Source organism: Propithecus coquereli, unplaced genomic scaffold (assembly GCF_000956105.1).
Source record: "Propithecus coquereli isolate 6110/MARCELLA unplaced genomic scaffold, Pcoq_1.0 Scaffold127, whole genome shotgun sequence".
In the NCBI taxonomy this organism is placed as follows: domain Eukaryota; kingdom Metazoa; phylum Chordata; class Mammalia; order Primates; family Indriidae; genus Propithecus; species Propithecus coquereli.
The window spans coordinates 7,548,129-7,570,330 of record NW_012136858.1 but is presented as its reverse complement, the minus strand read 5'-3'; positions in this window follow the sequence as shown (position 1 = coordinate 7,570,330).

Here is a 22,202-nt window from a genome sequence, read left to right as displayed (position 1 = left end):
AGTTTTTTAAGTCAGTTTAAAGAAAGCTATTAAATAAATGATGGTATAAGGGGTAAGCAGGCAGGGCAAACATTGTGAAAATAACTGACAAATGATGGAAATTTGGGAAAGACAGCACAAGAATTTCTGTCTAAGGCTTTAGCAACTCTTTTTCAGGAGTCGTAAACAGGATAAACAAAAATGAATTATACCTAGGAACATAGTAGTGAAACTGAAGTACAAGAAAGACAAAAGTAGTATATTTAAAATAAGTAGATAATCCAGAAAACAATGCTATCCCTTTGAGGGTTTTCTAATAACAGTAACAGAAACCAGAAAAAAAGAAAATTATACAAAGTGCTGAAAGAAAATAAGTGTCAACTTAGTATTATATGCCCAGCCAAACTATCTTTGAAGAGTGGGGATAAAATAGACATTTTCAGACTACAAAATGAGTATAATTACCATTAACACATTCCTACAGAAACATTTTTTGAGAGATATACTTGAGCTGCTGCAAATGACTTAGAATTAGTGTGTATAAAGGAAGGAGGAATTATACAGGAGGAACAGTGAACAAAGAACTAGAAGCATAGGGGTAAATTTAAATAAGCATTGGCTTTATAAGGTAATAATCACTACTTATGAATTTTTTAAAAATATATGAAACTCAAATGTGGGACAACGACATGTAAGCTATTACGGAGGTAATGAGAGCTACTGAGTTTGAAAGTCTTTGTATCATTTGGGAGGAGGGCAGAGCATTGATTAACACTTGATGTTACTAAGTCAAAAACATGGTTAACAATACGGGTAACCGTTAAGGAATTTAAAAGGTACTTTCCAATGAGGAAACGTCAGTGGGAGCAAGTGGGAAGGAGTAAAGAAAACTCCATCATCCTTTCTACAGGATGATGGGAAAAGAGATAAAAGAGGGATAAAGGAAGTCACCAGAAGAATCAAAGCAGAACCTAAACCAAACCTTGACATTACGGAGCAGCTACATCCAAAAGCAGATTGCTTATTTCAAAATGCAAATGCTTCTTGGTTCACACACAGCACACCACCCTATTGCTGTCATTATTATCACAACCACTTTTTGTTACAGAGACTGCCGGATTTAAGCTGCCGGGGTCTAATTAGGAAGTCCCCTCCATCCACAACTGCAGTTACGAGTCTCACCCACCACAAGGTCCTTGTTATCCCAGTTGGTGCTCAGTTTCAGAAGGCACCGATTTGGAAGAGCATAACAAAAACCACTTCCAAAAAAGGAGCTCACATTCATAAGTACACATGGATACATTCCAAAACCCTAGAGCTCATTCCACTCTTTTTCATCTTGATCCTGAGCATGTACTATACAGATCCCTGAAGTCAGATCCTCTTCCCACTATAATTTAGCTAAGGATTCCGTTACATCCGTCTGCAGAAGGAATTTAATTTTTCAGAATGGAAAGTAATAGAGCTCATCCGAAAGTGAAATTGCAAGGTTGGAACCTCCCTGCTTCTTAGCATCAGCAGGCATGTAAAAAGAATAAGATTTATGTCCCTAAACCTAAAATATTCTGAAGCAATTATTTACTTAATATTTTGCTAAATTACCTAGGATTGCAGTTTTGATTAGGAAAGCAAAAGAGAAATCTGCAGGTGGCCTGTAAAGCTAATTTTGAAGACAGCTCTGCTAAGCTCATGTAGTGGTCTTAGAGAATATTAACATAGTGTTACAAACCACAGTACCCTCTGGGTGTTCACCTGCCACAGAATTTAATTTATTTTATATCTCATCTAATAGACTGAGTCACATCCATTAGGTAAATATAATGTGGAAATATTGTCTTGTTTCTTTAAAGAGGACACCAGCAAAGACAGGAGATTTATTCTTACGGCATCTTTTGCTGTTCTAATTGGGTTCAAATTCAGGCTGTGTTGCGCCCAATCCCTTGTTAAAGTTCAGTTTACAGGATGCAGCCCACATACTGTTGGATCATGTGTGCTGCTTGAGTATCTGTAAGATAAATAAAAACAAAAATCAAATCAAATGGGCAATTTCTGTGAAGATAAATTTACCAGTTGAACTTCAGATGTCATCCTATAGTTGCCTGACATTCATAAACTGAAAACGTTTTTAATCTATGGGCTCCACTTAGGTGTTTGAAGTATTCACAAAGCTTGGAAAGGCAAATAGACCCAGAACTAGATAATTCTGAGAAATGTTTCATATTAGTGGTGGCAGAGAAAGAGGCTTTGAGAAGTAGGCAACCTTTAAAAATAAAAATAAGAAGTAAGTGAATCAAATATGACATTACAATAGAGAGGAAATTGAATTCATCTGCACAAGATAAGGGTGGCTTCATTATTCATGGACATCCTGGCTGTGCCATGACACCAGAGACGGATGAGGCCACCCCATCTCTGGAAGATAAATTCAATGCACAAAGTATTGTTCTAATATATTCTCGAGATGTACAGAATATACTTAACAGATGGCAATGGAATAGTATTTTTATCTTCAGACATTCGTAGCAAGAACAAACATAATTTGCAGCGAGGCGAACCTGGAGTAAGTTTTATACAGACTCACCTCCCCAACTCATTTGGCAAAATTAGAACAGTTTCTCAGGAAGGGAGAGCAAAAGCTAAAAGCATTAGGGTGCTTTTATAAGTCACCTTGGTAGAATTGAGTTCTTCACCATCAACAAAACAGCTGAGAATGTGCTATTCCTAAGCCTTTAAATAAGAAAGCCTCTAAACATTTGGAGAAATCATCCACAGACAGAAAATTTCAATAAAAGTTCACTGATTCATTTAGTTAGCTTAATCTTTGTCTACCAAAGTTTTCTTAAGCTTCTTAAATTCTCTCATGGCAACTAATAATTCTTTCTATTCACCTTTCCATGACTCCTCCCAAATTATAAATGCAGTTGAATAAAAGGCAAATACCCAAGTCTGTATCCATACATTTCCAATTTCTAACATGCTCTCTTGGGGGGCTTTCTCTCATCTTTTCTTTCAATTATTTGACCACCTGATTTCAGAAAACTTCCACATTTACAAATAACATTATGCCAGCCATATAATGGATTTCAGTTTAGGGTTGTGGTGATTTCTCAAAGATATAGTTACCTTAAGATCTGCTTTTTAAATGCGCAATCTAGAAGCTAAAACAAAGGTGAAAAATGCCTAGGGAAAAAAATAAATCAATTTAATGGTGTGAGATGCTACAACAACCATTGGAGCATTTTCAGAGAAAGCTTTGGACTATGGAGGAAGCTACTTGTCCAAATGATTGTGAATGATCCAAAATACACAGAATAGTTTCTTTGTTTCCAAATGCTAATGTTTGCTCTTTACTAATTACAGAGAAAATCATCCTGAATAAGGCGTCATTGTCTCTGGGTTAACCATCCCAAATGAAGGACTAGAGAGGCAGGTTTAATTAAGGTGGGTGAATGCAGGACAGGAAAATTTCAGGATATACTTAATCTTTTAAAAGTTGAGATGCTTGTATCTTAAAACTTTACAATTAAAATCTCTAAGAAATAGTTTCTTGCAATGTTTGGTCGGAATTCAACACTTTTAACCCAAAAATTGTATAAGAGATGGCCTGACTTGTAGCTCTACCATACTTTTTGATCCATCCTAGACTGAAATAGAGGCTCAGATTAGCAGCATAAATTTAAGTTTTAGGCTCATGACCAAAATGTGAGGACGCCCTTTTTACCTATTGTTAAATACAAAATATCTACATCCCCAGCAAGTTGGTACTGCCTCCTTTCTTACTTCGATCCACCTCATAAACAAGGGTTATTAGATTGATATTTACAACTATTTCATTTCCTGGGCTTTCCTGACTGTCCACTATTAATGAAGAACTGTACAACATGCAACAAGTGATGTAGAATGATTATGGCACCAAAATTTATATACTATTTTAAAGTTCAGAAATTGCTTTTACATGAATAATCTCATTTAATGCTCACAAATAACCCTGTAATATTTTATATTGAAGACAAGGACTTTACAACTTAAAGAGGCATTGTAACTTTCCCAAGTTTGCACAGCTCATAGGCAGCAAATAGTTCTTGATTCTAAGCAGTGTTTAATGTTCTTTTTTGTTTCTTTAAGGTTGTTTTAATCTAAACAAGATTTGAACTAACAAACCATACATGCATCCACTGGATTTTCTCTTCCTGGGGAATAAGACTTACTACAAACCAGCATGACAGAGATAGTGTCCCTGGGAGAAATGAGAATGTCTAGAGTCTTCAAGGAAATGCTCCAGAAGTTCTTCGAAGAAACTGCAGGAACACAAAGTCACCAGGATCCTGGAATGGCAACAGCTAGAGGAAGAGTGCAGGAACAAAGTTTGTCTAGTTATCATGCATAGGAGTGAGGACAAGGTGCAGATATTTAGAAGATGAAACTACCAGAATCATCTTCAAGGGGAAGATTTCAAAGACTTTCAAAAAAAGATCCTTTCCATGGTCAAACAAATATATATTGCATATTGAGGTTTCCAAAAGTTAGTACTTTTTGAAGCGAAAAGTTGCAGTGACTTTCTAAAGTGAAAATTGAAGGGGGCAGTCTGGGGCTGGAACAGACGGGATTTTTGCTTTGTCATACCTTGAACTTTTGAAGGAAAACCAAAATGAGTTAATCCCAGATATCTGAAGAAAGCAAAGATACTATTATAGACCAGAAAGTAGATAAATAGTGAAAGGAAATCCACTCAACAGAACTATTTCAGAAAACCTCCACATGGTTTGTCTGACGTACTGAGAAGAGGTCTCTCTGGCTAACAATGTTAATAATATGCTAATGGATAATCACTTAGTTAATGAAGGCTCAGCCCAAATGGCCATTTGAGACAGTTCAAAACAGCAGCCCTATGGACATAGTGACTAAAGAATTCACAAATTTGGGACTCAAACCTAGATCTTATAACACTAAATTATGTTCCTTTTTCTTCCCCTGCATATCATAGAAGAAAGGCATGCAAATGAAATAACAAAAAATTACAAAGAAAAATTAAATACAATATTCCATTCCCCTTTCCCGTTTCCATGTAATTTCTTGCTTGGACAACTGTGATTATCTCCCAATAGATCACCACTCCTCCTTGCCCTGATCCACCTGCTACACTGTATCCACAGTGACCTTGCTGAAATATGGCTCTGGTTGTGGTGTTCCCATCCCCTCCACTCTTCCACACACACTTAAGATGCTTTAGTGACTTCCTGTTGAATACAGGTTAAAGCCCGAATTCCTCAGCATAGGTATTCCTTGTACCTTTCCCATACTGGTTTTCCAAACACAAAGCACATCTACCCTCTGTGCCTTTGCTGATGCTATTTGCTTTGCCTGGGATAGTCACATGCTCCTTCTTTCTGTCTGTCAATTTCTGCTGCTATCTCAAGGCTCACATCCCTTAGTCAGCCTTTCTTGACCCCATCTTCTAATTTGTTTCTTCTACTTAAGTAATATGATTGCATTTTTGTAACAAGGTGGGGAAAATGTTATTTCTGGTACCAGAAATTCTCTTAGGGAGAGAATTATATTTCTTGGGAAAAAACATATCCTAAAAATGACTACAGTAGAATGTGAGATCATAAATAATCCTGGCATGGGAGAACTGTTAGTTAGGAATGAAGCAATGGAAGAAATGTCTTGTCCTAAGAAAAGTGGGGAGGCAAGTGTTAGAAAGAAAAAGACAGAGGGAGCTGAGAACTCTGAAAGAGAAGAATAAGCAACATTCAATGAGACCCCTCCATGAATAACGTGGAATTATTAGGGCATTCTGCAAAAATTCAAAGAAATCTTAAAGTGGATAGATTTATACTCAGAAACCAATACAAGGGTGAATTTTTTGTGTTCTAGAGAAAGAGGGTAGAGAAAGGAAGCATTAATATAGGAGCTGCACCACAAAATTGTAAACCCTGTGAATTTTCAAAAATTTTAGAAGGCTCACATACACTCAGGCTATGGAATTGGAGCTAGGAGGCACTGCTACGTATATATCTAGAGCCGGGAAGATTCAAGCTCACAGGGTCAGCTAGGTTACTTTTCAATTATGGGCTCTACTCTAGCCTGTATTTATTATAATTAATTATATATATGTCTGCCTCTCACACTAAATTATGATGTCTTACAGGACAGGAACCCAGGCTTATTCACTTATGAGCAAAAACTCAACGAATGTTTGTTGAACTGAATAGAATTGAATTATTGATAAGAACATTTTCAAAATGTTCAGAAACTCCAGAATGATTCCTTTCAAATGCAGTTTTCAAAAGCCAGCCAAAGTATGAATGGGGAGGAAGAAAATATGATGTGAGTGCAGTGGTAGGGAAGGTTGGGAAGAGATGGCAATGAACATGGGTCGACATGTGATGTCAGGCCAACATGCAGTAGATACGCCGTTAAGAACAACTTCTTCCATTAGATTTCTCTACCTCGAGACTATTGACATGTTGGAATAGATAATTCTTTGTTGTGGGGCGTTGCCCTATGTATTGTACAACGTTTAGCAGCCTTTCTAGCCTCTATCCACTAGATGCCACTAATACTTGCTAATCATGACAAGGAAATATATCTTCAAATATTGCCAATGTCCCCTGGGAGCAAAATCACCCCCAATTGAGAACTATTAGGCCAAAGTATAGGAGCATTACAGCACTTCTTGAGGCAGAACAGGGTCCCAGCTTCTAAAGAGGATGGAGTGACTGTTGTGGAGAGAGACAATTGCCATGAGACACTCTGCTGACAGGTTCATAGCCTCATGCATGTGTGGCCAGCCCCTAGTCTTCAAGTCCATCAGTGCCTGACTGCCACATCTTCAGCTTGGCAAGACTCAAATCCTGTTGGAATGAACATGGTCTCTGCTGTCTGGCTGGTTTGTCCTGTGACTTCTTACAACCATTTGTTTTGATGGTTGTTTTAAGTTTTAAGTATTTATCATTTTGTAATTAATTTAATAAACATTCCAACCAAAACTGAAGCTCCAGAAGTCAGGGCCTGCCCTTCTTCCGGTTCTACTGCCCTCTCCTGGCTTCCTGCAGCCTCTCCTCTGTGTTCTTATACTGAATAATACCCTCTGCTTTGACATTAAAAGATCAGCATGTAATTTATAGTACATGTATCACCACTAGGGATTGAGTCTATAAATATGAATCACTGAATCCCACTAAATATAGCTTCAAGATGTAGGACGGCATTTCCTTTTTGCATTGTCAGTTGTCAATATCCACAAGCTGCCATGAAGGGAAAGGGGACTAATGGTATCAAGGAAAGTGATGACAGTATTTTGGGATGATTCCAGAATGCACTCCTTTCTAAATAAATGTGCATAACAGTAGCACTCTATAATGTTATATGCTAGGCTGCTTAAGACTTTAGAAAAATAAAAGAAACCAAGACACTGTCACTACAACCACATCGATCGCTTTAGAATGGATGATAAGGTGGAATGGAAAGAAAATGGAAGAAGGTAAGAAAATAGGAGAGTGAGGTCTCCACCCATTCAGAAATTGAGGGGAGGCCGTTAAAAGAAACTGCCCAATGACAAGCCAAAGAATAACTCAAGAATAATTCATGCTATGTATGAATTACAAGTATCCAGGGTTCTTCAGAAACATCTCATTAGAATCAAGAGAGTTGACTCTGAAAATGAGTTATGGTAATCACTTTCTTATGAGACTTGAGTCCCAGGAAATCAAGAGTTTAAACTATTAATTGACTCATTTTGTAAGAAAGATATATATTTAAATCAACTTGGATTTCTCTGTTGGCCCTATTTTACACAAAAAGAAGAAAGAATGAAGGGCTAGGGTATTGAGGCATACAACCTGTGACTGATTGGAGACTAAGAAGAATTTAGAATATGCTTTACCATCAAAGCCTTAAAAAAAATGTAGCTGTTTTCCTAACAGATGCTACTTTAGTACAAGAGCTTTTCCTCATTTAATTTTCCAGTTGCAATAATTAAAAAACATATAAGTGTACTTGGTTTAGTCTCAAACACGAGAACACTTCTCACACATATAAACACATGCACACACACAGATCTAATCATAAAACAATCCATTTATTCAAAAGATATTTTATCTATTGAGGCTTCCTATGTGTTAGGCACTGCGAGTAGCAAGATTTTCATGGAAGTGTACTACTGCTTACAGTCTTGCGCAAGTACGTCTTCCAGGTGCACAGTCCTTGCTCAAGAGACAGACACTGTTATCAGATGGCTCCCAAACCCCCACCAAGGATAATTGTCCATGAATGACCACCTGAAAGTAGGCCAGCCTCTCCAAAGTTTGGCCAACAGTCTGGCAGAAAAGATAAGCAGACATCATGAGATTGTCCCTCGGGAAATTTAAGCAGAGACTCCTAGGAGACTGAAGTAGTCAGTAGTGAGAATGGAACTACATGAAGTAAGGGGGCATCACAATAGCCACGAGGGCCCTATGAAAGCTGGAGTTCTGAGGATGCTGTTCTGTGAGTCCACAGAGGAATCCGTCTCGAGAGAGAGAAAGCAGGAGCTCGCACACTGGCCCACAGGAGACCCACAAATGAGACCACAAGACAACAAGAATAGCAAATCCCTCTTTCCTGAATCCTTTCCATCCCAGGCCATCAAAGGTTTGATAACAAATCAACTTCTTTTTTCTTGAGGTATTTGAGTGAATTTCTGCTCTCAATTCCTAAATGACAAAACATCGGCTTCAGCCAGTCATATGTTCAATATAGCAACAACCCATTAAAAAGATTAAAAACAAACAAAAATCCAGAAAAATCTCACCCCAGTATTGAGTCAAAATTCAGTTTTAATACAAGCACTGATATGTCAGGCCAGCAACTTGATAATCTGTTTTATATGCAAAATTAGAACACCCTCTACCTCCCTCCCCAGCCAGCCTTATGTTAGCTGTTTAGATTTGCTGAGGCAATTGCATTTGAATTTGTACATCCCTGTCAGGCTGTGGTCTGAACTGCGTGAATCCCCCATGTTGCTTACCCTGGAGTTATGAACAGGAAATAAAGGCAAAACGGATGGCACCTAAGCTAGCAGGGAGACTAGTGTAAGTAAAACACAGTATTGTACTGTGGAACTTGTAATTGGTTTTAATCATATTTAACATCTGTTTCTCTACTTTAGCATATAATTTAGATGAAGCAGCTTAGAAATCTCAGCAAGAATCCATATTTTACATTTATTGAAAGAGGAGCACTTTCCAAGTGATCAAATTGCTCTCCTAATTCACTCATAATAATGTAGTAATTTGGAAAGTCTTTTTTATTTTCCTCATGAAATGTTCTTAATTAGTGGTCCTAGGTACTAAAGACTTCCCATCTGCCATACCGCGATAGCAATGTAAGATTATCAACCCAGCAAAACTTCTCAGAATTCTCCCTTCCTTCGATATGTCTCTCTTGCTCCATTCAACCTCTAACTTCACCTTGCCAGTAAAATTACTCTCTGGAAAGTCACCAACTACTGCCTACTTGTCAGACTCAATGCAGCATTCTCGCTTCTTGCCCTCCTTGCTTTCCGAAGGGATATAACCCACTTACCGTGAAACTCTCACTTTCCATTATATCAGTTGAATTATAGGAACCTGGCTCCCTTCCTACTTCTCTGGCCATTCCATCTCTACCTACTGCCTAAGGACCTTGGTCTAGGTCAGGACCATGAATATGTTCTATTTATTCTGCACAGTGTTTTTAAAAGTGTGACTTAATGTTTTACAATCCCTTGATTTCCATTATGATCTAGATTTATGACTTCTCTTGAAAACTCAAAAGATCTGGCTACACTGGGCCCACTTGTTAAAACTGTATTCCAGTAGCCCCTCTTAGGACCAACCTCCCCAGCGCCCCATAGCTCCCACCTCCTTCTCAGTGGGTGAGTTTGCTCTGACCCCAGGCTGCTTTCCGTCTTTCAGTTATCTGCCTGACCCCTGTAGGTTTTTCCAACCTCTGAGCCTACAATGCCTTCAACCACACCCCTACACCAACAGTTGATATTTGCTAATATTCTAACTTTAGCTTTCTCACTCCCTTTCTCTTTTCAGGAATCCTATTAATTTTCATTGCTTCATATATTACCTCCTTTGAGATGATGCCTAAGTGTATACTGAATCCTTATCTCTCTTCTCAGTCCATACCCAAATTCCTAACAGCCTGCTGGGTACCTCTGCTCAGAAGCCTCACTTACTACTTAAATTCAGCATAGTCCCAATTGATATCATGAACTACTCCATTGTGCTCACTCCACAGACCAGTTTCTCCCAACTTCTTTTATTTCTATTATTTTTCTTTTCCTCTGCCTCAAACCTCCAAATCACCTTTACATCTTCTCCCTTGTTTCCTATAAAGCCAGTGCTGAGCTATGTAAAGTCTGCTTCTGCAAAGCCTCTTGAATGCGTCCCCCTTCCACTGCCATAGTTCATTCAAGTTCATGTCACCACAACTTCATTTGCTGTGCAGAGCTAAATCCTGAACTGGCTGTTGAACTCCTATTCTATTTCCTAATGGGTCTACTGTAGTCTCTCTCTCTTTCTTCGAATCTTTGTACCCTCGAATTCATTCTACATGCTGCTACCAAATTAATTTTCCAAAGCACAGCTCTGACCCAGTTAAAATACATTCCATATTTTTCCCTGACTGCCAACTAAATGAAGAACATTTACACTATGGCCCAGTCTGCGCTCCCAGATCCATCTCCTCACTGCTCTGTAATGCGAAATCATGTGCCACACACACTAGGCTACTCACCTAATTCTCTGTTTTTCCTTATACTATTTCCACTTCCAGAAATCATTCCCGATCATTTCTCCCCTCTCTGCCTTTCAGAAAGCTACCGACTCTTTCAGATCCATGGCAAAATCTGCTTCATCCTTGAACACATCCCTGTGTTAACTTTTCCCTAATTCCATACAGTTTAATTATGTCATCAACTTAGTACTCAAGATTCATCCAGGGGTGACCCAAAAGTCCGTGATACAGTGTGATTTTATCACTTGAGTTGTATACACAACGAGGCTATTGACTCGGAGTGAGTTGTTTCATTCATGACTTAACAGCCTGTTGGTCACCTCTGCTCAGAAAGCTCAGGAGGTAATATTTGAATTAGCCCAGCCTCCACATATCTACACAATATTGTCCTCTTTTTATACATAATCTCATTTAAGCCACATGTAATAATAATGAACTGTGAAGCAGTTATTATTTCTCTCCTTTTATAAGTGAAAAAGTCCAAAAAATATTGACTGTAATAATATTTGGTAATGTTGGGATTCCAAGCTGACTAGACAATGAGGAACTTACTGTACTTCTTTTAAGGCATTAACCCCTTAATTCAAACACCTGTAATCATTGTTTCCTTGTCCAAACCATTATTCTAGATTGAACTTTCTTAGAGCAAACACAGTGTCTGCTAATAACAGCTATCATGATGCCAAGTACGTAATCGGCATTCAGTATATACTGAAATGGAATTGAGTGAAGTCAATTTTTTTTTTTTTTTTTTTTTTGAGACAGAGTCTCACTCTTTTGCCCAGGCTAGAGTGCTGTGGTGTCAGCCTAGCTCACAGCAACCTCAAATTCCTGGGCTCAAGCAATCCTACTGCCTCAGCCTCTTGAGTAGCTGGGACTACAGGCATGTGCCACCATACCTGGCTAGTTTTTTCTATATATTTTTAGTTGTCCGATTAATTTCTTTCTATTTTTAGTAGAGATGGGGGTCTCGCTCTTGCTCAGGCTGGTTTTGAACTCCTGAGCTCAAATAATCCGCCCGCCTTGGCCTCCCAGAGAGCTAGGATTACAGGCGTGAGCCACCGCGCCCTGTCGAGTGAAGTCAATTTTTTATATTCAGTTTTTTTCCTATAACTTTGAATTTTGAAGAATTGCATCAACATCAAAGCAGGAAGCATGCCATTGGAAGAATGTGATTTCAATAAAGAGTCAAGTGATGTTCATTAGCACTTCTCAGGAAATAAAACGTGAGACACAAGAAGAATCAGTTTCATAGGCCACCCTCTCAGGGCAGATGGGTTAAAATTTTCACAATACTCAGAAGCCCTCTTGACCCAACTGGTCTAGGGAGTCGCTGGATGGAAAAACCTTCCTGGGAACTAAAGCCCTGATAAGGGAAATTGACTTTCAGCAGGACCCACTCAGCCTGACACTCCCCATTCTTGCTTCCTTCTGCCATGGCACATTTTCTTATTTAAGCCGCTGGCATTTGAAAAGTCCCTCTGAATAATTGATGACTTTCTGGAACTATGCAGAGAGCATTTTTTGCCAAGAACAGGAGCCCCATTTGGGGAGCTGGTCAGATTAGAAATTCAGTTTCAAGTCCAAATCCCTTTCAACCTGAAACCTTCTGTCAGCTTGGAAAAGGAAGGCCAGGCCTGGTCAGCACTTGGCAAGGAAAAGCCGTATATAATTAGGAAATATTTTTTAAAGCAACAAATATCACTCATTTCAATGAACAAAAGCAGCTTTGGGAATAACTGTCACTGTCATTACTCTTTTGTAGAGCGTAATCACTGCATATATTTCTACGCAGCAAATTTCATGCCTGTACATAAGGCAAAGAATTAAGGTCATGGCTCTCCTTTATGTGGCTTTTTAAAAAATCATTTACCTATTGCTGAGAAGATTCAAAGAGATATAGTTAAAAGTACTTTTTAGCCAATGTATGGCAGAAAAAAGCAAAGAGCAAAGGATTGTGACCTCTTTTCTCATGCAGACATTTTTGGCACATAGTAGTCACAAAATGTTGCCTTCCCAGTCTCTATTTATAATCACAATAGACTTGGTCAGTAAAGGGACCCTTTCTTTGTCAACTGTGAGTTAGACTCCTGGTCTTCAAAGTTTATGACCAGTTAATTCCCAAATAAAGACAATCTATGGTTTTGACAGCAGTAGACCGGGGTTTCTTAACCTTTTCTGAGCAAGACCCTTTTGGAGGCTTGTGAGGCTTCTGTATTTGTTCCCAGAAATGATCCTAAATGTACAAAATAAAATAAATGGAATTACAAAGGAAACCAATTATATCATGAAGACATATATCATGAAAATATTTTTTTAATTTGAAGTATAGGAATCTATGTGCTTCTTTATTAATGTATTAAATAACAAGATATAGTGGATTTGTCTATTAATGACCGTAATTTCAAAGTAGAGATGAGCATACATGGTGTTTAAAGATAACTGCATCAACAGTAGCATGATATGCAAAAATTTTGATTTGAGATCACAAATACTGCTCATTACTACAGTGGGTTTAGGGTTTTTTGGTTTTGTTTTGTTTTTTATTTGCCCTACATTCATAATAGATTAAAATGTGAAATTTTAGTTAAAGGTTGGTAAAATTATAGATTTAAGTTTTTTCCATCCAAGTTCACAAGCATTTGGACTTTATTCTCATGAAGAAAAGATGCATTTCCTTTTAATTAGTTCTGTTAGTTATTTTAAATTCTCAAATATTGTTAGAAGCTTTCTACTCACTTTGAATTAATATATAGTATGTGTTTGTTGGTCCTAACTCAGGCATCATGGAAGGGGGTGGAAATAGGGGTGTTGCCTATAAATGCAGACTGCAGGTCTGTAGCTCCTTTTTCTGTTCATTAAATTAAGTGATGCACATAAATATTCTTTATTGCACTTCTTCCCTGTTAAGGTTTTCATTAAGTCTTATATAATGTTAGGATTATCTGATTTATTTGTTTAGACTGGAGAGCTCCTATTTAGCATGCTGTGGTGTTCACTAAAGGGCTTCTGACAACAAGCAAAGATTTAAACAATCATTTTGTAATCAGTAGGCCCTCTCAAATCACATGTTAGCTCTAAGCCCAGGTACAAATCAGTGGACTTACTGTGAACAAAGTGCCACATTTATTAAAATAATCTTTAAAAATCATTCATGGGGTGAAATTCTTATTAGACTCTACATAGAATCTGTGAGCAACATAAGTGTGTATTTTTAATCAATTATTCCGAAATGTCTATTGAGTATCTTTTGTGTTTACTAAATATTAAGGAAAGTCAAAAGAATATGAAATGGACTCCTTCTTGCTTTCAAGAAATTGATAATCTAGAGGTAAAAATAGAAAGATCTTAGAGACAAAGTTTAAGGGTCACAGTCTTGCCTATATTCTAGTACCCTGTTGTGAATTAAATAGGGGCTATACCTTCACTACACTGATTGCAGGGAAATCAGATTGTATGAAAGCGAGGTTTTCCTAAAGAGGTATTTCAAAACTTGTGAAATCCAAAACTAATTTTCTCATAGGAATAAATTTAAATAGGGTCTTTCATTCTCAGAGTGAATACTGCTATGCTCATTATAGACTAAGGGCACATTATGGGGAGTTCATTGTACAGCCATGTCCTCACGATCTTATCGATTTTTTCCCATTATCCTTGACTGGGTATATGATGACTTTAAAGAGTTTGAAAAGAAGTCTGTCTTACTGTGCCTTCTTTGTTTACTCAGGATTATCTCTACTATTTCCCAGAGTTCTTTCTGGCAAATAATTGTACAGTAAAAATAGTATTTTATCACTCCTCAATTATATTGCAAGGTTACCACTTTGGAAGGCAGAAAAGGAAGAGGATTCATAGCCCTAATGCTAACACCTCTGCTTGATGAAAGTTTGAATGATATTTCTAGTGACTCATTTAAAATATGAATTTTAAATAACATATTTCAACCCATGGTCCAAGGACCTGGTTCACATTTTTCTGACAAAGAATGATTGCTATTTCTCTTGACTGGCTAAAGTGGCACTGCCAAGTAACAATAGCCAACACACAGTTGATAATTTACTCAGCCCAACAACTTTAAAATGGTATAATTTTGGGAGCCATTTTTTAATTTGGAGGACTTTTATCTCAAAATTTGTATATAAAGTAAGACATCATTAATATTTTAGATTACACTACTTCAAATTTACATAATTCATATTCGTATACTATGTAACTGAGTTTCATTTACTGTCTAAATCACTAATGCAGTTACTTTTAAGCATTATTGCCCTGGCCACTTTCAAACTTTTTATACTTTCAATTGTGCGGCTATATTAACAGCTTACAGTCATATAACATTTATGGTTTGCAAAGCATTTCCTCCTATTTTATTTCATTTGAGCATTATAACCCCTATGTTCAGTAGGTAGGAAAGTTAAACTATATTCCCTTTTGAACAAATTGAGGCCCATTAGGCTTCATTTCACCAAGTAATGGAGCCAGAAACAAACTCAGAGTTCCTGATTTCAAATCCAGAGAACTTCCTCACCAAAAATGAAAGACATCAGGTGAGAAGGTATGTAATTAACTTGCAGGTGAACAAACAATACCTGCTATGATAATTTGAAGAAGCACTCTAAGGTATAGTGGTCAGACATATTTTACAAAAAAACAAAACAGAACAACTAGTGTCTGAGCCAACTTTTGAGGGGATTGGGAGGAAGTGTTGAAAGGCACGACTCGGCTCAGAGGCATGGAACATACTAGAACAAGAGTGAGAGACTGAGAGAGAGCAAGAGCAAGAGAATTTAATAGCTCATAGTCTTTCAAAGAAGAGGTTTGTTGTCGAGCTTCAGTGGGTCCACAGATGGAGACATAATATTGTCATGACACAGTCAATAGCAGCAGCGGGGACAGAGGAGCCAAGATGCACCTCAGATCTGGACAGTGAAGAGGTCTCCGTGTGGCTTGACACATGGCGTCAGGGAAAGCGAAGTCTGAAGCTGGTCCAAAGATTGTCTGGGCTACTTGAATATTCTGCTGTGGAAAGCAAGCCACTTGTTCTCTGGGACCTTCAGTTTCCACATCTGGAACATGCTTGCTGCCTTGCTCAGTTCACAGGGAACTTGGTGAGTAAACAAGAGAGCACTCTGTGGGAGGAGTCCGCGGACTCTAAACTGCTTTATAAATGCAAGGCGGCACCTACACACAGTGTAGCGGAATGCCAGCTAATGAAGAAGCCCTGTGTGATGACAGTCTACTATAGGCACTTAGGAAAGAGCAAACAAAAACAAAACCTCTTATTTCCCTTGTATTCTGATAAAATCTCTTGCTGGTATCTTTTATTCAATTATGAAATTAATATATGGTCACTGTGAAAGTAATTCAAATAGCCCAGAAACAAATAAAGTAGAAATGAAATTTCCCCCTTCTCCTCCCTCCCAGCTACCCTCTCATCCCATTCCTCAGAATAACCACCATCACCAGTCTGGTGTATGTTCTTCAGTAGGCCAAACATCTTCAGCAGCATAATGACAGGAGGAGACAAAGTGCAGATGCCAATCCTCAGTCCTGTCTGAGGCACAACGCACACTCTTCACCCTGACCGTGGCTCTGGGCTGTGTAGCATAATGCAAGTGTTACCACTGACTAGCACTGTGCCGAATGCCTTGCATGTATCTCAGCTGCTTCACTCAGGCAGAACTGGGAGTCTTCGCTATCTGGATGCCGCCTCCCATTTCTGACAAAGAAGATGAATGACTTGCTGTCTTCAGTCTGATTAGTGACCATTTTGGCCAGCCAGTGGGATGTGGCCCTTTTCCCTCACCAGCACAGTCATGTCAGAGGCAGAGGAGCCTCAGCCAGCTCTGGGCTCCTGCCTTGTAAATCAGGCCTGTGCAATTCGATGCAGAGAGCAGGACTTCCCAGGGAGAGAGAGCGACTCGCTCTGCCAGGGGTGCTCTCAACTCCTAATTTATAAATCACTTCCTGGAAAACCAGGTGCAAAATCCAGGTTTGTAAATCAAGCCTTTTTATTTAGGATTTATTGGCACAATTTTAAAATCTGTTTCAGGACTTGTAAATCTATATTAGGATTTGTAAACCCATTTAAGGATATGGAAATTAATTTCTGGACTTATAAAGCACTAAAAACCATTTGGCTACAACTACCATTAAAAAGAAGAGAGACTTATAAATCAAAAGCAGGCTGCTACAGTTTGCTGGCGGGTTCCATAAATTAAACCCCGAGTTTTTAACTTCAGGTGAATATAGGTTTATAAATTCAACTTGTGAATCATCAGAAAAAGTGTAAGGTTTTTATTCTAATTTTAAAAATTATAGAACAGCATCACTGTTGATACTCTATTGATTAGTTGAATATTTCAAAGTAATGACAATAATCTATTCAGAGTAGAAGGATTTGATTTATGAAACCAACAGGTCTTCCCTGAAAAACCTATGGGATAGGTGGTCTATGCTTCTATCTGGCTTGCACTGAGAGAGCTGGGGATGTCTGAGACCATAGACTGGGTATAGTGGTTAATTTTACGATTGGGCTAAGGGATGCCCCAATAGCTGGAAAAACATTATTTCTGGGTATATCTGTGAGAGTGTTTCTGGAAGACATTAGCATTTGAGTCAGTTGACTGAATAATGGAGATCACCCTCAACAATATTATCAGACATCATTCAATTCATTTGAGGGCCTACGTAGGCTCTCTCCCCTTGAGCTGAGGCACCCATCTTCTCCTGCCTTTCGACGTTGGAGCTCCAGGTTTTCAGGCCTTCAGACTCTGGGCTTACACCAGTACCCCTTTTCCCCAGTCCCACCCTGACCCCGAGCCCCTTCATTCTCAGGCCTTCAGACTTTGACGGAATAACACCACCAGCTTTCCCGGGACTCCAGGTTGCAAACAGTATATCATGGTACTTCCCGGCCTCCATAATCATGTGAGCCAATTTCCATAATAAATCTCCATTTATGTATGCATGTGTGTGTGTGTGTGTGTGTGTGTGTGTGTGTGTATTCTATTTGTTCTGTTTCTCTGGAGAATCCTGACAGATACACATTGAGAAAATCAATATATTAACTTTGAAATTCCAGGTCACATTTAATGAACGTTCAGTCTCCACCGTGCAAGACAAACTTTGACATTTTATCTATTAGATCTCATTAGATTTTATACTTCCTGAGTAAAAATATTGCTCAAGTGCACTGATCACAGACACCAAAATTATTACCATAAAGAAGTGGTTCTCAGCAGGGCAATTTTGCCTCCCAGGGGACATTTGGCAACATCTGGAGACATTTTTGGTTGTCATAACTGAAGGAGTGCTACTGGCATCTAGTGGATAGAGGTCAAGGATGCTGCTAAACATCCCAAGATACGCTGAGCACCCGCCCACAACAAAGAAGCGTCCAGCCAAAGCGTCAATAGTGTTGAATTTGAGAAACCCTACCATAGCGAAATATTTAGCACAAGCCAGTACAAAAGGAACCCAGAGGACTCTTCCATCTCTTTTTCCAACGATTCTGCCATCAGGACAACCCAGGAGTTTTTTCTTATTTAGTTAATCTGAAAGGAGAATATGTTCAAAATTCATAATATAGTATATATTATAGATCACATTATGAATATGCTTTGGTATCTCAAGTGTACTCTGTATTTGATCAACAGGTCTTCTACAGAAACTGAAGTTATAGCATTTGGTGAAATTATATTATTTGACTGGAAAGACGCCTTCATTTTATTTGAAAACAAGTATGTGGGTTAGGAAGGGAATGCAGGGCAAGATTTCTTTCCAGCTTTGTTCAACAGTCTTATAAAGCAACCCCATGTAGTGAACTCCTAGGGAGCCTGAGACCCTTTTGATTATATGGTGTTTGGAATAAAGTAAAACAAATCCCAGGTTCTTTTATTCTGACCTGAAAATGATTTCTAAATGATCACCTTGGGTGTTCTTTCCCTGTACTTATTTTTGTGTTCTTCCATTTGAATTACTGCTCAGCATCACCTCAGAAGCCAGCTGAATATTGGCCAATTGCAAGAAGACAGTCTCATATTGAGATTATAGCAGCTCTCCCCAGACTTGCTCTATTCGTGGGCCCGGCCATTATGAGAACCCTAAAGATAGAGACAGGACTCAACATTCAAATGGTGCATTTGAAGCACATGGTGAAGTATATTGTGTAAATGCAAATGAACAGAAATATGGCATTGTAAGAGCTCAGCCACTTGTGCAATTAGGAAGGAAATCAGGATTGTAGAGTGCAGCATCCAGCTGAGCACTCAATTATGCACATGAAAAAAAAAGTTTAAAGAAACTTGATGTGGTTACTCAGGTCTTCAGAGAGTTTAAATCCAAAATACCTGACATGCAACCAATATATAAATAACAGTAATCATACCCCACATCCCTCCTACCTTCTGCACACATTTCCTCATTGGCCTACTAAAATGCATATTATTCCCAACTTAGCCTGTGTTTTGTTCCATTTAAAAAGAAAACCATCTATGGCCCCAACTCAGTAGCTTCCAAATTTATCTTCTTTCCATAGGGTCTATAAGCATCAAGGTACAAGAAGGCCAGCTGGGGGGGCAAGGGGGGGTGTCTCCCATCAAGTCATTTGGGTTGCTAACAGGAGGATGATATAGAAATACAGATTGAATAGGATCAGGAAACTATTGAATTTCTTGGAATTTCATCGTTATATGTGAGACAGCACAAGGTAAACATAAAACCCGATGGTTAAAAGTAGTGACCCCATTGTATATTAATTTATTACCTAATAGATAAATGCATGAGAAAAGGATATAGGACATGTTAAAGATGACCTAAGAAAAAATTGGAAATAATAGACATATGTTATCAGATGACCTATTCCTTCTCTACTGTTCCCAATATCTACCCAGGATGCCCCATATGGACCAGCCCTTCCTTGAGAGCATTTAGCCCGTGTCTTTTAAAAACTCTTTTCTCCTTCACAATAGCAACTAAGAAAATAAAGTATCTAGGAATATATTTAACTAAGGAGGTACAAGACCTCTACAGGGAGAACTATGAAACATTGAGGAAGGAAATAGCAGAGGACATAAACAGGTGGAAAACCATACCATGCTCGTGGGTCGGCAGAATCAATATCGTTAAGATGTCTATACTACCCAAAGTGATCTACAGATTCAATGCAATCCCTATTAAAATACCAACATCATTCTTCACAGATGTAGAAAAATTGATTTTACGCTTTGTATGGAACCAGAGAAGACCCCGCATAGCAAAAACAATACTAGGCAATAAAAACAAAATGGGAGGTATCAACTTACCAGACTTCAAACTTTATTATAAGGCTGTCATAATCAAAACAGCTTGGTACTGGCACAAAAATAGAGCCATTGACCAGTGGAACAGAACTGAGAACCCAGATATAAAACCATCCTCATATAGCCACCTAATCTTTGACAAAGCAGACAAAAACATACACTGGGGAAAAGAATCCTTATTCAATAAATGGTGCTGGGAAAACTGGATAGCCACATGTAAAAGACTGAACCAGGATCCACACCTTTCACCTCTCACAAAAGTCAACTCATGCTGGGTAACAGATTTAAGTCTAAGGAGTGAAACTATTAGAATTCTAGAGGAAGATGTTGGAAATACTCTTCTAGACATTGGCCTAGGCAAACAATTTATGAAGAAGACCCCAAAGGCAATCACAACAACAACCAAAATAAATAAATGGGACCTGATCAAATTAAAAAGCTTCTGCACAGCCAAAGAAACGGTCACAAGAGCCAACAGACAACCTACAGAATGGGAGAAAATTTTTGCATGCTACAAATCCGATAAAGGGCTGATAACCAGAATCTACTTAGAACTCAGGAAAATCAACAAGAAAAAATCAAACGACCCTATCAAAAAGTGGGCAAAGGACATGAACAGAAACTTTTCAAAAGAAGACAGATTAGTGGTCAAAAAACATATGAAAAAATGTTCAACATCTCTAATCATCAGGGAAATGCAAATTAAAACCGCAATGAGATATCACTTATCTCCAGTGAGACTGGCCTTTATCAAAAAGTCCCAAAACAATAAATGTTGGCATGGATGCGGAGAGATAGGAACACTCATGCATTGTTGGTGGGATTGCAAACTAGTGCAACCTCTGTGGAAAGCAATATGGAGATATCTTAAAGAGATACAAGTAGAAGTACCATTCGATCCAGCAATCCCATTACTGGGCATCTACCCAAAAGAGCAAATGATACTGTATAAGAAAGACACCTGCACCCGAATGTTTATAGCAGCACAATTCACAATTGCAAAGATGTGGAAACAATGCAAATGTCTATCAATACATGAGTGGATTAATAAAATGTGATATATGTATGCCACGGAGTACTATTCAGCTTTAAGAAACAATGGTGATATAGCACCTCTTGTATACTCCTGGATAGAGCTGGAACGCATTCTACTAAGAGAGGTATCCCAAGAATGGAAAGACAAGCACCACATGTACTCACCATCAAATTGGTATTAACTGATCAACACATAAGTGCACATATAAGAATAACATCTATTGGATGTTGGGCAGGGGGAACGGGGGAGGAGGGGACGGGTATTTGCATACACAAAGAGTGCAATGCGCACCACCTGAAGGATGGACATATTTGAAACTCGGACTTTGGGGGGGCGGGGGGGGTAAGGGCAACATATGTAACCTAAACATCTGTACCCCCATAATATGCTGAAATAAAACAAAACAAAACAAAAAAACTCTTTTCTCTCCAACCACATCTGTTAGAAGTTTGATATATAGCCTTTAGATCACAATTCATTCAACAAATAATCATTTGACCAGTATTCATTCTGAACCTAAGTCTTCCTGGGCTCTGTTAGGTTACAGGATACAAAGATGAATAAGTCATCATCTGATCCCAAGGCACACACATTCTAATGGAAGAGACAGATATTGCTGTGGTTTGACAACCCCCTCCAAAACTCATGTTGAAATGTAATTGTCATTGTAACAGTATTAAGAGGTGGGACCTTCAAGAGGTTATCAGGTCATTAATGGATTAATGTTGTTACCCTGGGAGTGGGTTAGGTATCACAAGAGTGGTCTCCTGATAAAGGATAAGTTCAGCCCCTATTTTCTCTCTGCTTCATGCATTCACTTGCCCTTCTGTTTTCCACCATGCCATAATGCAGCAAGAAAGCCCTCCAAGATTCTAGTACCATGCTCTTGGACTTCCCAGCCTCCAGAACCATGAGCCAAATAAACTTCTTTTCTTTATAAATTACCCAATCTGTGTTATTCTGTTTAAGACTAAGACAGATGTGTAAATAGATCATCACAAAATTATCTATCCCATGTACTAAAATAAAGACACTTCAAGGTACAGTGGAAACACAGAGGAAGGTGGTGAAATTTTTAAAAGGTTACAGTGCATAAGCTAATTATTAAAAGATGA